The sequence below is a fragment of the Hoplias malabaricus genome, chromosome 1 (assembly GCF_029633855.1).
Source record: "Hoplias malabaricus isolate fHopMal1 chromosome 1, fHopMal1.hap1, whole genome shotgun sequence".
NCBI classification, from domain to species: Eukaryota; Metazoa; Chordata; class Actinopteri; order Characiformes; family Erythrinidae; genus Hoplias; species Hoplias malabaricus.
This window is the reverse complement of record NC_089800.1, coordinates 34,327,752-34,346,265: the sequence shown is the minus strand read 5'-3', so window position 1 is coordinate 34,346,265 and position 18,514 is coordinate 34,327,752.

The following is an 18,514-nucleotide window of genomic DNA, read 5'->3' as shown; positions in this document are numbered from 1 at the left end:
CTTTCCAGTGTTTTTTGTTTGTTTGTTTTTTTATTTGTTTGTTTATTTTTTATTCATTTATTGTTTATTTGTTTATTTTTTTAAAGTTTTGATCTCCTCTTGTGTTTAAATGACTGTAGCTACAATCTTCACAATCGGAGCCTTAAGTTAAAAAGCTTACAGCGCCTAGTGTTCCCTGGCAGTCTCCAGTCCAAGTATTAACTAAGCGCACAAGCTCGGGATTCCTAAGAGTGCAATGGCCATAAGCAATGACTGTTGGCTGTAGAAGACTATTTGTAATGACTGTTCTAAGAGTAACTCTTGTTACAGAGCTGCTTGTAAGCCAAAAAGCCTCACAACTCAAAATAAATGACTGGCTTTCCAGTGTTTTTTGTTTGTTTGTTTTTTTATTTGTTTGTTTATTTTTTATTCATTTATTGTTTATTTGTTTATTTTTTAAAAGTTTTGATCTCCTCTTGTGTTTAAATGACTGTAGCTACAATCTTCACAATCGGAGCCTTAAGTTAAAAAGCTTACAGCGCCTAGTGTTCCCTGGCAGTCTCCAGTCCAAGTATTAACTAAGCGCACAAGCTCGGGATTCCTAAGAGTGCAATGGCCATAAGCAATGACTGTTGGCTGTAGAAGACTATTTGTAATGACTGTTCTAAGAGTAACTCTTGTTACAGAGCTGCTTGTAAACTAAAAAGCCTCACAACTCAAAATAAATGACTGGCTTTCCAGTGTTTTTTGTTTGTTTGTTTTTTTATTTGTTTGTTTATTTTTTATTCATTTATTGTTTATTTGTTTATTTTTTAAAAGTTTTGATCTCCTCTTGTGTTTAAATGACCGTAGCTACAATCTTCACAATCGGAGCCTTAAGTTAAAAAGCTTACAGCGCCTAGTGTTCCCTGGCAGTCTCCAGTCCAAGTATTAACTAAGCGCACAAGCTCGGGATTCCTAACAGTGCTATGGCCATAAGCAATAACCGTTGGCTGTAGCAGACAATTTGTAATGACTGTTCTAAGAGTAACTCTTGTTACAGAGCTGCTTGTAAGCCAAAAAGCCTCACAACTCAAAATAAATGACTGGCTTTCCAGTGTTTTTTGTTTGTTTGTTTTTTTATTTGTTTGTTTATTTTTTATTCATTTATTGTTTATTTGTTTATTTTTTAAATGTTTTGATCTCCTCTTGTGTTTAAATGACTGTAGCTACAATCTTCACAATCGGAGCCTTAAGTTAAAAAGCTTACAGCGCCTAGTGTTCCCTGGCAGTCTCCAGTCCAAGTATTAACTAAGCGCACAAGCTCGGGATTCCTAAGAGTGCAATGGCCATAAGCAATGACTGTTGGCTGTAGAAGACTATTTGTAATGACTGTTCTAAGAGTAACTCTTGTTACAGAGCTGCTTGTAAACTAAAAAGCCTCACAACTCAAAATAAATGACTGGCTTTCCAGTGTTTTTTGTTTGTTTGTTTTTTTATTTGTTTGTTTATTTTTTATTCATTTATTGTTTATTTGTTTATTTTTTAAAAGTTTTGATCTCCTCTTGTGTTTAAATGACCGTAGCTACAATCTTCACAATCGGAGCCTTAAGTTAAAAAGCTTACAGCGCCTAGTGTTCCCTGGCAGTCTCCAGTCCAAGTATTAACTAAGCGCACAAGCTCGGGATTCCTAACAGTGCTATGGCCATAAGCAATAACCGTTGGCTGTAGCAGACAATTTGTAATGACTGTTCTAAGAGTAACTCTTGTTACAGAGCTGCTTGTAAGCCAAAAAGCCTCACAACTCAAAATAAATGACTGGCTTTCCAGTGCTTTTTGTTTGTTTGTTTTTTTATTTGTTTGTTTATTTTTTATTCATTTATTGTTTATTTGTTTATTTTTTAAAAGTTTTGATCTCCTCTTGTGTTTAAATGACTGTAGCTACAATCTTCACAATCGGAGCCTTAAGTTAAAAAGCTTACAGCGCCTAGTGTTCCCTGGCAGTCTCCAGTCCAAGTATTAACTAAGCGCACAAGCTCGGGATTCCTAACAGTGCTATGGCCATAAGCAATAACCGTTGGCTGTAGCAGACAATTTGTAATGACTGTTCTAAGAGTAACTCTTGTTACAGAGCTGCTTGTAAGCCAAAAAGCCTCACAACTCAAAATAAATGACTGGCTTTCCAGTGTTTTTTGTTTGTTTGTTTTTTTATTTGTTTGTTTATTTTTTATTCATTTATTGTTTATTTGTTTATTTTTTAAAAGTTTTGATCTCCTCTTGTGTTTAAATGACTGTAGCTACAATCTTCACAATCGGAGCCTTAAGTTAAAAAGCTTACAGCGCCTAGTGTTCCCTGGCAGTCTCCAGTCCAAGTATTAACTAAGCGCACAAGCTCGGGATTCCTAACAGTGCTATGGCCATAAGCAATGACTGTTGGCTGTAGAAGACTATTTGTAATGACTGTTCTAAGAGTAACTCTTGTTACAGAGCTGCTTGTAAACTAAAAATCCTCACAACTCAAAATAAATGACTGGCTTTCCAGTGTTTTTTGTTTATTTGTTTTTTTATTTGTTTGTTTATTTTTTATTCATTTATTGTTTATTTGTTTATTTTTTTAAAGTTTTGATCTCCTCTTGTGTTTAAATGACTGTAGCTACAATCTTCATAATCGGAGCCTTAAGTTAAAAAGCTTACAGCGCTTAGTGTTCCCTGGCAGTCTCCAGTCCAAGTATTAACTAAGCGCACAAGCTCGGGATTCCTAACAGTGCTATGGCCATAAGCAATAACCGTTGGCTGTAGCAGACAATTTGTAATGACTGTTCTAAGAGTAACTCTTGTTACAGAGCTGCTTGTAAGCCAAAAAGCCTCACAACTCAAAATAAATGACTGGCTTTCCAGTGTTTTTTGTTTGTTTGTTTTTTTGTTTGTTTGTTTATTTTTTATTCATTTATTGTTTATTTGTTTATTTTTTAAAAGTTTTGATCTCCTCTTGTGTTTAAATGACTGTAGCTACAATCTTCACAATCGGAGCCTTAAGTTAAAAAGCTTACAGCGCCTAGTGTTCCCTGGCAGTCTCCAGTCCAAGTATTAACTAAGCGCACAAGCTCGGGATTCCTAACAGTGCTATGGCCATAAGCAATGACTGTTGGCTGTAGAAGACTATTTGTAATGACTGTTCTAAGAGTAACTCTTGTTACAGAGCTGCTTGTAAACTAAAAATCCTCACAACTCAAAATAAATGACTGGCTTTCCAGTGTTTTTTGTTTATTTGTTTTTTTATTTGTTTGTTTATTTTTTATTCATTTATTGTTTATTTGTTTATTTTTTTAAAGTTTTGATCTCCTCTTGTGTTTAAATGACTGTAGCTACAATCTTCACAATCGGAGCCTTAAGTTAAAAAGCTTACAGCGCCTAGTGTTCCCTGGCAGTCTCCAGTCCAAGTATTAACTACGCGCACAAGCTCGGGATTCCTAACAGTGCTATGGCCATAAGCAATAACCGTTGGCTGTAGCAGACAATTTGTAATGACTGTTCTAAGAGTAACTCTTGTTACAGAGCTGCTTGTAAGCCAAAAAGCCTCACAACTCAAAATAAATGACTGGCTTTCCAGTGTTTTTTGTTTGTTTGTTTTTGTATTTGTTTGTTTATTTTTTATTCATTTATTGTTTATTTGTTTATTTTTTTAAAGTTTTGATCTCCTCTTGTGTTTAAATGACTGTAGCTACAATCTTCACAATCGGAGCCTTAAGTTAAAAAGCTTACAGCGCTTAGTGTTCCCTGGCAGTCTCCAGTCCAAGTATTAACTAAGCGCACAAGCTCGGGATTCCTAACAGTGCTATGGCCATAAGCAATAACCGTTGGCTGTAGCAGACAATTTGTAATGACTGTTCTAAGAGTAACTCTTGTTACAGAGCTGCTTGTAAGCCAAAAAGCCTCACAACTCAAAATAAATGACTGGCTTTCCAGTGTTTTTTGTTTATTTGTTTTTTTATTTGTTTGTTTATTTTTTATTCATTTATTGTTTATTTGTTTATTTTTTAAAAGTTTTGATCTCCTCTTGTGTTTAAATGACTGTAGCTACAATCTTCACAATCGGAGCCTTAAGTTAAAAAGCTTACAGCGCTTAGTGTTCCCTGGCAGTCTCCAGTCCAAGTATTAACTAAGCGCACAAGCTCGGGATTCCTAACAGTGCTATGGCCATAAGCAATAACCGTTGGCTGTAGCAGACAATTTGTAATGACTGTTCTAAGAGTAACTCTTGTTACAGAGCTGCTTGTAAGCCAAAAAGCCTCACAACTCAAAATAAATGACTGGCTTTCCAGTGTTTTTTGTTTATTTGTTTTTTTATTTGTTTGTTTATTTTTTATTCATTTATTGTTTATTTGTTTATTTTTTAAAAGTTTTGATCTCCTCTTGTGTTTAAATGACTGTAGCTACAATCTTCACAATCGGAGCCTTAAGTTAAAAAGCTTACAGCGCCTAGTGTTCCCTGGCAGTCTCCAGTCCAAGTATTAACTAAGCGCACAAGCTCGGGATTCCTAACAGTGCTATGGCCATAAGCAATAACCGTTGGCTGTAGCAGACAATTTGTAATGACTGTTCTAAGAGTAACTCTTGTTACAGAGCTGCTTGTAAGCCAAAAAGCCTCACAACTCAAAATAAATGACTGGCTTTCCAGTGTTTTTTGTTTATTTGTTTTTGTATTTGTTTGTTTATTTTTTATTCATTTATTGTTTATTTGTTTATTTTTTTAAAGTTTTGATCTCCTCTTGTGTTTAAATGACTGTAGCTACAATCTTCACAATCGGAGCCTTAAGTTAAAAAGCTTACAGCGCTTAGTGTTCCCTGGCAGTCTCCAGTCCAAGTATTAACTAAGCGCACAAGCTCGGGATTCCTAACAGTGCTATGGCCATAAGCAATAACCGTTGGCTGTAGCAGACAATTTGTAATGACTGTTCTAAGAGTAACTCTTGTTACAGAGCTGCTTGTAAGCCAAAAAGCCTCACAACTCAAAATAAATGACTGGCTTTCCAGTGTTTTTTGTTTATTTGTTTTTTTATTTGTTTGTTTATTTTTTATTCATTTATTGTTTATTTGTTTATTTTTTAAAAGTTTTGATCTCCTCTTGTGTTTAAATGACTGTAGCTACAATCTTCACAATCGGAGCCTTAAGTTAAAAAGCTTACAGCGCCTAGTGTTCCCTGGCAGTCTCCAGTCCAAGTATTAACTAAGCGCACAAGCTCGGGATTCCTAACAGTGCTATGGCCATAAGCAATAACCGTTGGCTGTAGCAGACAATTTGTAATGACTGTTCTAAGAGTAACTCTTGTTACAGAGCTGCTTGTAAGCCAAAAAGCCTCACAACTCAAAATAAATGACTGGCTTTCCAGTGTTTTTTGTTTGTTTGTTTTTTTATTTGTTTGTTTATTTTTTATTCATTTATTGTTTATTTGTTTATTTTTTTAAAGTTTTGATCTCCTCTTGTGTTTAAATGACTGTAGCTACAATCTTCACAATCGGAGCCTTAAGTTAAAAAGCTTACAGCGCTTAGTGTTCCCTGGCAGTCTCCAGTCCAAGTATTAACTAAGCGCACAAGCTCGGGATTCCTAACAGTGCTATGGCCATAAGCAATAACCGTTGGCTGTAGCAGACAATTTGTAATGACTGTTCTAAGAGTAACTCTTGTTACAGAGCTGCTTGTAAGCCAAAAAGCCTCACAACTCAAAATAAATGACTGGCTTTCCAGTGTTTTTTGTTTGTTTGTTTTTTTATTTGTTTGTTTATTTTTTATTCATTTATTGTTTATTTGTTTATTTTTTTAAAGTTTTGATCTCCTCTTGTGTTTAAATGACTGTAGCTACAATCTTCACAATCGGAGCCTTAAGTTAAAAAGCTTACAGCGCCTAGTGTTCCCTGGCAGTCTCCAGTCCAAGTATTAACTAAGCGCACAAGCTCGGGATTCCTAAGAGTGCAATGGCCATAAGCAATGACTGTTGGCTGTAGAAGACTATTTGTAATGACTGTTCTAAGAGTAACTCTTGTTACAGAGCTGCTTGTAAGCCAAAAAGCCTCACAACTCAAAATAAATGACTGGCTTTCAAGTGTTTATTGTTTGTTTGTTTTTTTATTTGTTTGTTTACTTTTTATTCATTTATTGTTTATTTGTTTATTTTTTAAAAGTTTTGATCTCCTCTTGTGTTTAAATGACCGTAGCTACAATCTTCACAATCGGAGCCTTAAGTTAAAAAGCTTACAGCGCCTAGTGTTCCCTGGCAGTCTCCAGTCCAAGTATTAACTAAGCGCACAAGCTCGGGATTCCTAAGAGTGCAATGGCCATAAGCAATGACTGTTGGCTGTAGAAGACTATTTGTAATGACTGTTCTAAGAGTAACTCTTGTTACAGAGCTGCTTGTAAGCCAAAAAGCCTCACAACTCAAAATAAATGACTGGCTTTCCAGTGTTTTTTGTTTGTTTGTTTTTTTATTTGTTTGTTTATTTTTTATTCATTTATTGTTTATTTGTTTATTTATTAAAAGTTTTGATCTCCTCTTGTGTTTAAATGACCGTAGCTACAATCTTCACAATCGGAGCCTTAAGTTAAAAAGCTTACAGCGCCTAGTGTTCCCTGGCAGTCTCCAGTCCAAGTATTAACTAAGCGCACAAGCTCGGGATTCCTAAGAGTGCAATGGCCATAAGCAATGACTGTTGGCTGTAGAAGACTATTTGTAATGACTGTTCTAAGAGTAACTCTTGTTACAGAGCTGCTTGTAAGCCAAAAAGCCTCACAACTCAAAATAAATGACTGGCTTTCCAGTGTTTTTTGTTTGTTTGTTTTTTTATTTGTTTGTTTATTTTTTATTCATTTATTGTTTATTTGTTTATTTTTTAAAAGTTTTGATCTCCTCTTGTGTTTAAATGACCGTAGCTACAATCTTCACAATCGGAGCCTTAAGTTAAAAAGCTTACAGCGCCTAGTGTTCCCTGGCAGTCTCCAGTCCAAGTATTAACTAAGCGCACAAGCTCGGGATTCCTAACAGTGCTATGGCCTTAAGCAATAACCGTTGGCTGTAGCAGACAATTTGTAATGACTGTTCTAAGAGTAACTCTTGTTACAGAGCTGCTTGTAAGCCAAAAAGCCTCACAACTCAAAATAAATGACTGGCTTTCCAGTGTTTTTTGTTTGTTTGTTTTTTTATTTGTTTGTTTATTTTTTATTCATTTATTGTTTATTTGTTTATTTTTTAAAAGTTTTGATCTCCTCTTGTGTTTAAATGACTGTAGCTACAATCTTCACAATCGGAGCCTTAAGTTAAAAAGCTTACAGCGCTTAGTGTTCCCTGGCAGTCTCCAGTCCAAGTATTAACTAAGCGCACAAGCTCGGGATTCCTAACAGTGCTATGGCCATAAGCAATAACCGTTGGCTGTAGCAGACAATTTGTAATGACTGTTCTAAGAGTAACTCTTGTTACAGAGCTGCTTGTAAGCCAAAAAGCCTCACAACTCAAAATAAATGACTGGCTTTCCAGTGTTATTTGTTTATTTGTTTTTTTATTTGTTTGTTTATTTTTTATTCATTTATTGTTTATTTGTTTATTTTTTAAAAGTTTTGATCTCCTCTTGTGTTTAAATGACTGTAGCTACAATCTTCACAATCGGAGCCTTAAGTTAAAAAGCTTACAGCGCCTAGTGTTCCCTGGCAGTCTCCAGTCCAAGTATTAACTAAGCGCACAAGCTCGGGATTCCTAACAGTGCTATGGCCATAAGCAATAACCGTTGGCTGTAGCAGACAATTTGTAATGACTGTTCTAAGAGTAACTCTTGTTACAGAGCTGCTTGTAAGCCAAAAAGCCTCACAACTCAAAATAAATGACTGGCTTTCCAGTGTTTTTTGTTTATTTGTTTTTTTATTTGTTTGTTTATTTTTTATTCATTTATTGTTTATTTGTTTATTTTTTAAAAGTTTTGATCTCCTCTTGTGTTTAAATGACTGTAGCTACAATCTTCACAATCGGAGCCTTAAGTTAAAAAGCTTACAGCGCCTAGTGTTCCCTGGCAGTCTCCAGTCCAAGTATTAACTAAGCGCACAAGCTCGGGATTCCTAACAGTGCTATGGCCATAAGCAATAACCGTTGGCTGTAGCAGACAATTTGTAATGACTGTTCTAAGAGTAACTCTTGTTACAGAGCTGCTTGTAAGCCAAAAAGCCTCACAACTCAAAATAAATGACTGGCTTTCCAGTGCTTTTTGTTTGTTTGTTTTTTTATTTGTTTGTTTATTTTTTATTCATTTATTGTTTATTTGTTTATTTTTTTAAAGTTTTGATCTCCTCTTGTGTTTAAATGACTGTAGCTACAATCTTCACAATCGGAGCCTTAAGTTAAAAAGCTTACAGCGCCTAGTGTTCCCTGGCAGTCTCCAGTCCAAGTATTAACTAAGCGCACAAGCTCGGGATTCCTAAGAGTGCAATGGCCATAAGCAATGACTGTTGGCTGTAGAAGACTATTTGTAATGACTGTTCTAAGAGTAACTCTTGTTACAGAGCTGCTTGTAAACTAAAAAGCCTCACAACTCAAAATAAATGACTGGCTTTCCAGTGTTTTTTGTTTGTTTGTTTTTTTATTTGTTTGTTTATTTTTTATTCATTTATTGTTTATTTGTTTATTTTTTTAAAGTTTTGATCTCCTCTTGTGTTTAAATGACTGTAGCTACAATCTTCACAATCGGAGCCTTAAGTTAAAAAGCTTACAGCGCCTAGTGTTCCCTGGCAGTCTCCAGTCCAAGTATTAACTAAGCGCACAAGCTCGGGATTCCTAAGAGTGCAATGGCCATAAGCAATGACTGTTGGCTGTAGAAGACTATTTGTAATGACTGTTCTAAGAGTAACTCTTGTTACAGAGCTGCTTGTAAACTAAAAAGCCTCACAACTCAAAATAAATGACTGGCTTTCCAGTGTTTTTTGTTTGTTTGTTTTTTTATTTGTTTGTTTATTTTTTATTCATTTATTGTTTATTTGTTTATTTTTTTAAAGTTTTGATCTCCTCTTGTGTTTAAATGACTGTAGCTACAATCTTCACAATCGGAGCCTTAAGTTAAAAAGCTTACAGCGCCTAGTGTTCCCTGGCAGTCTCCAGTCCAAGTATTAACTAAGCGCACAAGCTCGGGATTCCTAACAGTGCTATGGCCATAAGCAATAACCGTTGGCTGTAGCAGACAATTTGTAATGACTGTTCTAAGAGTAACTCTTGTTACAGAGCTGCTTGTAAGCCAAAAAGCCTCACAACTCAAAATAAATGACTGGCTTTCCAGTGTTTTTTGTTTATTTGTTTTTTTATTTGTTTGTTTATTTTTTATTCATTTATTGTTTATTTGTTTATTTTTTTAAAGTTTTGATCTCCTCTTGTGTTTAAATGACCGTAGCTACAATCTTCACAATCGGAGCCTTAAGTTAAAAAGCTTACAGCGCCTAGTGTTCCCTGGCAGTCTCCAGTCCAAGTATTAACTAAGCGCACAAGCTCGGGATTCCTAACAGTGCTATGGCCATAAGCAATAACCGTTGGCTGTAGCAGACAATTTGTAATGACTGTTCTAAGAGTAACTCTTGTTACAGAGCTGCTTGTAAGCCAAAAAGCCTCACAACTCAAAATAAATGACTGGCTTTCCAGTGTTTTTTGTTTATTTGTTTTTTTATTTGTTTGTTTATTTTTTATTCATTTATTGTTTATTTGTTTATTTTTTTAAAGTTTTGATCTCCTCTTGTGTTTAAATGACCGTAGCTACAATCTTCACAATCGGAGCCTTAAGTTAAAAAGCTTACAGCGCTTAGTGTTCCCTGGCAGTCTCCAGTCCAAGTATTAACTAAGCGCACAAGCTCGGGATTCCTAACAGTGCTATGGCCATAAGCAATAACCGTTGGCTGTAGCAGACAATTTGTAATGACTGTTCTAAGAGTAACTCTTGTTACAGAGCTGCTTGTAAGCCAAAAAGCCTCACAACTCAAAATAAATGACTGGCTTTCCAGTGTTTTTTGTTTGTTTGTTTTTTTATTTGTTTGTTTATTTTTTATTCATTTATTGTTTATTTGTTTATTTTTTTAAAGTTTTGATCTCCTCTTGTGTTTAAATGACTGTAGCTACAATCTTCACAATCGGAGCCTTAAGTTAAAAAGCTTACAGCGCTTAGTGTTCCCTGGCAGTCTCCAGTCCAAGTATTAACTAAGCGCACAAGCTCGGGATTCCTAACAGTGCTATGGCCATAAGCAATAACCGTTGGCTGTAGCAGACAATTTGTAATGACTGTTCTAAGAGTAACTCTTGTTACAGAGCTGCTTGTAAGCCAAAAAGCCTCACAACTCAAAATAAATGACTGGCTTTCCAGTGTTTTTTGTTTGTTTGTTTTTTTATTTGTTTGTTTATTTTTTATTCATTTATTGTTTATTTGTTTATTTTTTTAAAGTTTTGATCTCCTCTTGTGTTTAAATGACCGTAGCTACAATCTTCACAATCGGAGCCTTAAGTTAAAAAGCTTACAGCGCCTAGTGTTCCCTGGCAGTCTCCAGTCCAAGTATTAACTAAGCGCACAAGCTCGGGATTCCTAACAGTGCTATGGCCATAAGCAATAACCGTTGGCTGTAGCAGACAATTTGTAATGACTGTTCTAAGAGTAACTCTTGTTACAGAGCTGCTTGTAAGCCAAAAAGCCTCACAACTCAAAATAAATGACTGGCTTTCCAGTGTTTTTTGTTTGTTTGTTTTTTTATTTGTTTGTTTATTTTTTATTCATTTATTGTTTATTTGTTTATTTTTTAAAAGTTTTGATCTCCTCTTGTGTTTAAATGACCGTAGCTACAATCTTCACAATCGGAGCCTTAAGTTAAAAAGCTTACAGCGCCTAGTGTTCCCTGGCAGTCTCCAGTCCAAGTATTAACTAAGCGCACAAGCTCGGGATTCCTAACAGTGCTATGGCCATAAGCAATAACCGTTGGCTGTAGCAGACAATTTGTAATGACTGTTCTAAGAGTAACTCTTGTTACAGAGCTGCTTGTAAGCCAAAAAGCCTCACAACTCAAAATAAATGACTGGCTTTCCAGTGTTTTTTGTTTGTTTGTTTTTTTATTTGTTTGTTTATTTTTTATTTATTTATTGTTTATTTGTTTATTTTTTTTAAAGTTTTGATCTCCTCTTGTGTTTAAATGACTGTAGCTACAATCTTCACAATCGGAGCCTTAAGTTAAAAAGCTTACAGCGCTTAGTGTTCCCTGGCAGTCTCCAGTCCAAGTATTAACTAAGCGCACAAGCTCGTGATTCCTAACAGTGCTATGGCCATAAGCAATAACCGTTGGCTGTAGCAGACAATTTGTAATGACTGTTCTAAGAGTAACTCTTGTTACAGAGCTGCTTGTAAGCCAAAAAGCCTCACAACTCAAAATAAATGACTGGCTTTCCAGTGTTTTTTGTTTGTTTGTTTTTTTATTTGTTTGTTTATTTTTTATTCTTTTATTGTTTATTTGTTTATTTTTTTAAAGTTTTGATCTCCTCTTGTGTTTAAATGACTGTAGCTACAATCTTCATAATCGGAGCCTTAAGTTAAAAAGCTTACAGCGCCTAGTGTTCCCTGGCAGTCTCCAGTCCAAGTATTAACTAAGCGCACAAGCTCGGGATTCCTAACAGTGCTATGGCCATAAGCAATAACCGTTGGCTGTAGCAGACAATTTGTAATGACTGTTCTAAGAGTAACTCTTGTTACAGAGCTGCTTGTAAGCCAAAAAGCCTCACAACTCAAAATAAATGACTGGCTTTCCAGTGTTTTTTGTTTGTTTGTTTTTTTATTTGTTTGTTTATTTTTTATTTATTTATTGTTTATTTGTTTATTTTTTTTAAAGTTTTGATCTCCTCTTGTGTTTAAATGACTGTAGCTACAATCTTCACAATCGGAGCCTTAAGTTAAAAAGCTTACAGCGCTTAGTGTTCCCTGGCAGTCTCCAGTCCAAGTATTAACTAAGCGCACAAGCTCGGGATTCCTAACAGTGCTATGGCCATAAGCAATAACCGTTGGCTGTAGCAGACAATTTGTAATGACTGTTCTAAGAGTAACTCTTGTTACAGAGCTGCTTGTAAGCCAAAAAGCCTCACAACTCAAAATAAATGACTGGCTTTCCAGTGTTTTTTGTTTGTTTGTTTTTTTATTTGTTTGTTTATTTTTTATTCTTTTATTGTTTATTTGTTTATTTTTTTAAAGTTTTGATCTCCTCTTGTGTTTAAATGACTGTAGCTACAATCTTCATAATCGGAGCCTTAAGTTAAAAAGCTTACAGCGCCTAGTGTTCCCTGGCAGTCTCCAGTCCAAGTATTAACTAAGCGCACAAGCTCGGGATTCCTAACAGTGCTATGGCCATAAGCAATAACCGTTGGCTGTAGCAGACAATTTGTAATGACTGTTCTAAGAGTAACTCTTGTTACAGAGCTGCTTGTAAGCCAAAAAGCCTCACAACTCAAAATAAATGACTGGCTTTCCAGTGTTTTTTGTTTGTTTGTTTGTTTATTTGTTTGTTTATTTTTTATTCATTTATTGTTTATTTGTTTATTTTTTAAAAGTTTTGATCTCCTCTTGTGTTTAAATGACCGTAGCTACAATCTTCACAATCGGAGCCTTAAGTTAAAAAGCTTACAGCGCCTAGTGTTCCCTGGCAGTCTCCAGTCCAAGTATTAACTAAGCGCACAAGCTCGGGATTCCTAACAGTGCTATGGCCATAAGCAATAACCGTTGGCTGTAGCAGACAATTTGTAATGACTGTTCTAAGAGTAACTCTTGTTACAGAGCTGCTTGTAAGCCAAAAAGCCTCACAACTCAAAATAAATGACTGGCTTTCCAGTGTTTTTTGTTTATTTGTTTTTTTATTTGTTTGTTTATTTTTTATTCATTTATTGTTTATTTGTTTATTTTTTTAAAGTTTTGATCTCCTCTTGTGTTTAAATGACTGTAGCTACAATCTTCACAATCGGAGCCTTAAGTTAAAAAGCTTACAGCGCCTAGTGTTCCCTGGCAGTCTCCAGTCCAAGTATTAACTAAGCGCACAAGCTCGGGATTCCTAAGAGTGCAATGGCCATAAGCAATGACTGTTGGCTGTAGAAGACTATTTGTAATGACTGTTCTAAGAGTAACTCTTGTTACAGAGCTGCTTGTAAACTAAAAAGCCTCACAACTCAAAATAAATGACTGGCTTTCCAGTGTTTTTTGTTTGTTTGTTTTTTTATTTGTTTGTTTATTTTTTATTCATTTATTGTTTATTTGTTTGTTTTTTTAAAGTTTTGATCTCCTCTTGTGTTTAAATGACTGTAGCTACAATCTTCACAATCGGAGCCTTAAGTTAAAAAGCTTACAGCGCCTAGTGTTCCCTGGCAGTCTCCAGTCCAAGTATTAACTAAGCGCACAAGCTCGGGATTCCTAAGAGTGCAATGGCCATAAGCAATGACTGTTGGCTGTAGAAGACTATTTGTAATGACTGTTCTAAGAGTAACTCTTGTTACAGAGCTGCTTGTAAGCCAAAAAGCCTCACAACTCAAAATAAATGACTGGCTTTCCAGTGTTTTTTGTTTGTTTGTTTTTTTATTTGTTTGTTTATTTTTTATTCATTTATTGTTTATTTGTTTATTTTTTAAAAGTTTTGATCTCCTCTTGTGTTTAAATGACCGTAGCTACAATCTTCACAATCGGAGCCTTAAGTTAAAAAGCTTACAGCGCCTAGTGTTCCCTGGCAGTCTCCAGTCCAAGTATTAACTAAGCGCACAAGCTCGGGATTCCTAACAGTGCTATGGCCATAAGCAATAACCGTTGGCTGTAGCAGACAATTTGTAATGACTGTTCTAAGAGTAACTCTTGTTACAGAGCTGCTTGTAAGCCAAAAAGCCTCACAACTCAAAATAAATGACTGGCTTTCCAGTGTTTTTTGTTTGTTTGTTTTTTTATTTGTTTGTTTATTTTTTATTTATTTATTGTTTATTTGTTTATTTTTTTTAAAGTTTTGATCTCCTCTTGTGTTTAAATGACTGTAGCTACAATCTTCACAATCGGAGCCTTAAGTTAAAAAGCTTACAGCGCTTAGTGTTCCCTGGCAGTCTCCAGTCCAAGTATTAACTAAGCGCACAAGCTCGGGATTCCTAACAGTGCTATGGCCATAAGCAATAACCGTTGGCTGTAGCAGACAATTTGTAATGACTGTTCTAAGAGTAACTCTTGTTACAGAGCTGCTTGTAAGCCAAAAAGCCTCACAACTCAAAATAAATGACTGGCTTTCCAGTGTTTTTTGTTTGTTTGTTTTTTTATTTGTTTGTTTATTTTTTATTCTTTTATTGTTTATTTGTTTATTTTTTTAAAGTTTTGATCTCCTCTTGTGTTTAAATGACTGTAGCTACAATCTTCATAATCGGAGCCTTAAGTTAAAAAGCTTACAGCGCCTAGTGTTCCCTGGCAGTCTCCAGTCCAAGTATTAACTAAGCGCACAAGCTCGGGATTCCTAACAGTGCTATGGCCATAAGCAATAACCGTTGGCTGTAGCAGGAAATTTGTAATGACTGTTCTAAGAGTAACTCTTGTTACAGAGCTGCTTGTAAGCCAAAAAGCCTCACAACTCAAAATAAATGACTGGCTTTCCAGTGTTTTTTGTTTGTTTGTTTGTTTATTTGTTTGTTTATTTTTTATTCATTTATTGTTTATTTGTTTATTTTTTAAAAGTTTTGATCTCCTCTTGTGTTTAAATGACCGTAGCTACAATCTTCACAATCGGAGCCTTAAGTTAAAAAGCTTACAGCGCCTAGTGTTCCCTGGCAGTCTCCAGTCCAAGTATTAACTAAGCGCACAAGCTCGGGATTCCTAACAGTGCTATGGCCATAAGCAATAACCGTTGGCTGTAGAAGACTATTTGTAATGACTGTTCTAAGAGTAACTCTTGTTACAGAGCTGCTTGTAAACTAAAAAGCCTCACAACTCAAAATAAATGACTGGCTTTCCAGTGTTTTTTGTTTGTTTGTTTTTTTATTTGTTTGTTTATTTTTTATTCATTTATTGTTTATTTGTTTGTTTTTTTAAAGTTTTGATCTCCTCTTGTGTTTAAATGACTGTAGCTACAATCTTCACAATCGGAGCCTTAAGTTAAAAAGCTTACAGCGCCTAGTGTTCCCTGGCAGTCTCCAGTCCAAGTATTAACTAAGCGCACAAGCTCGGGATTCCTAAGAGTGCAATGGCCATAAGCAATGACTGTTGGCTGTAGAAGACTATTTGTAATGACTGTTCTAAGAGTAACTCTTGTTACAGAGCTGCTTGTAAGCCAAAAAGCCTCACAACTCAAAATAAATGACTGGCTTTCCAGTGTTTTTTGTTTGTTTGTTTTTTTATTTGTTTGTTTATTTTTTATTCATTTATTGTTTATTTGTTTATTTTTTAAAAGTTTTGATCTCCTCTTGTGTTTAAATGACCGTAGCTACAATCTTCACAATCGGAGCCTTAAGTTAAAAAGCTTACAGCGCCTAGTGTTCCCTGGCAGTCTCCAGTCCAAGTATTAACTAAGCGCACAAGCTCGGGATTCCTAACAGTGCTATGGCCATAAGCAATAACCGTTGGCTGTAGCAGACAATTTGTAATGACTGTTCTAAGAGTAACTCTTGTTACAGAGCTGCTTGTAAGCCAAAAAGCCTCACAACTCAAAATAAATGACTGGCTTTCCAGTGTTTTTTGTTTGTTTGTTTTTTTATTTGTTTGTTTATTTTTTATTTATTTATTGTTTATTTGTTTATTTTTTTTAAAGTTTTGATCTCCTCTTGTGTTTAAATGACTGTAGCTACAATCTTCACAATCGGAGCCTTAAGTTAAAAAGCTTACAGCGCTTAGTGTTCCCTGGCAGTCTCCAGTCCAAGTATTAACTAAGCGCACAAGCTCGGGATTCCTAACAGTGCTATGGCCATAAGCAATAACCGTTGGCTGTAGCAGACAATTTGTAATGACTGTTCTAAGAGTAACTCTTGTTACAGAGCTGCTTGTAAGCCAAAAAGCCTCACAACTCAAAATAAATGACTGGCTTTCCAGTGTTTTTTGTTTGTTTGTTTGTTTATTTGTTTGTTTATTTTTTATTCATTTATTGTTTATTTGTTTATTTTTTAAAAGTTTTGATCTCCTCTTGTGTTTAAATGACCGTAGCTACAATCTTCACAATCGGAGCCTTAAGTTAAAAAGCTTACAGCGCCTAGTGTTCCCTGGCAGTCTCCAGTCCAAGTATTAACTAAGCGCACAAGCTCGGGATTCCTAACAGTGCTATGGCCATAAGCAATAACCGTTGGCTGTAGCAGACAATTTGTAATGACTGTTCTAAGAGTAACTCTTGTTACAGAGCTGCTTGTAAGCCAAAAAGCCTCACAACTCAAAATAAATGACTGGCTTTCCAGTGTTTTTTGTTTATTTGTTTTTTTATTTGTTTGTTTATTTTTTATTCATTTATTGTTTATTTGTTTATTTTTTTAAAGTTTTGATCTCCTCTTGTGTTTAAATGACTGTAGCTACAATCTTCACAATCGGAGCCTTAAGTTAAAAAGCTTACAGCGCCTAGTGTTCCCTGGCAGTCTCCAGTCCAAGTATTAACTAAGCGCACAAGCTCGGGATTCCTAAGAGTGCAATGGCCATAAGCAATGACTGTTGGCTGTAGAAGACTATTTGTAATGACTGTTCTAAGAGTAACTCTTGTTACAGAGCTGCTTGTAAACTAAAAAGCCTCACAACTCAAAATAAATGACTGGCTTTCCAGTGTTTTTTGTTTGTTTGTTTTTTTATTTGTTTGTTTATTTTTTATTCATTTATTGTTTATTTGTTTGTTTTTTTAAAGTTTTGATCTCCTCTTGTGTTTAAATGACTGTAGCTACAATCTTCACAATCGGAGCCTTAAGTTAAAAAGCTTACAGCGCCTAGTGTTCCCTGGCAGTCTCCAGTCCAAGTATTAACTAAGCGCACAAGCTCGGGATTCCTAAGAGTGCAATGGCCATAAGCAATGACTGTTGGCTGTAGAAGACTATTTGTAATGACTGTTCTAAGAGTAACTCTTGTTACAGAGCTGCTTGTAAGCCAAAAAGCCTCACAACTCAAAATAAATGACTGGCTTTCCAGTGTTTTTTGTTTGTTTGTTTTTTTATTTGTTTGTTTATTTTTTATTCATTTATTGTTTATTTGTTTATTTTTTAAAAGTTTTGATCTCCTCTTGTGTTTAAATGACCGTAGCTACAATCTTCACAATCGGAGCCTTAAGTTAAAAAGCTTACAGCGCCTAGTGTTCCCTGGCAGTCTCCAGTCCAAGTATTAACTAAGCGCACAAGCTCGGGATTCCTAACAGTGCTATGGCCATAAGCAATAACCGTTGGCTGTAGCAGACAATTTGTAATGACTGTTCTAAGAGTAACTCTTGTTACAGAGCTGCTTGTAAGCCAAAAAGCCTCACAACTCAAAATAAATGACTGGCTTTCCAGTGTTTTTTGTTTGTTTGTTTTTTTATTTGTTTGTTTATTTTTTATTTATTTATTGTTTATTTGTTTATTTTTTTTAAAGTTTTGATCTCCTCTTGTGTTTAAATGACTGTAGCTACAATCTTCACAATCGGAGCCTTAAGTTAAAAAGCTTACAGCGCTTAGTGTTCCCTGGCAGTCTCCAGTCCAAGTATTAACTAAGCGCACAAGCTCGGGATTCCTAACAGTGCTATGGCCATAAGCAATAACCGTTGGCTGTAGCAGACAATTTGTAATGACTGTTCTAAGAGTAACTCTTGTTACAGAGCTGCTTGTAAGCCAAAAAGCCTCACAACTCAAAATAAATGACTGGCTTTCCAGTGTTTTTTGTTTGTTTGTTTTTTTATTTGTTTGTTTATTTTTTATTCTTTTATTGTTTATTTGTTTATTTTTTTAAAGTTTTGATCTCCTCTTGTGTTTAAATGACTGTAGCTACAATCTTCATAATCGGAGCCTTAAGTTAAAAAGCTTACAGCGCCTAGTGTTCCCTGGCAGTCTCCAGTCCAAGTATTAACTAAGCGCACAAGCTCGGGATTCCTAACAGTGCTATGGCCATAAGCAATAACCGTTGGCTGTAGCAGACAATTTGTAATGACTGTTCTAAGAGTAACTCTTGTTACAGAGCTGCTTGTAAGCCAAAAAGCCTCACAACTCAAAATAAATGACTGGCTTTCCAGTGTTTTTTGTTTGTTTGTTTGTTTATTTGTTTGTTTATTTTTTATTCATTTATTGTTTATTTGTTTATTTTTTAAAAGTTTTGATCTCCTCTTGTGTTTAAATGACCGTAGCTACAATCTTCACAATCGGAGCCTTAAGTTAAAAAGCTTACAGCGCCTAGTGTTCCCTGGCAGTCTCCAGTCCAAGTATTAACTAAGCGCACAAGCTCGGGATTCCTAACAGTGCTATGGCCATAAGCAATAACCGTTGGCTGTAGCAGACAATTTGTAATGACTGTTCTAAGAGTAACTCTTGTTACAGAGCTGCTTGTAAGCCAAAAAGCCTCACAACTCAAAATAAATGAC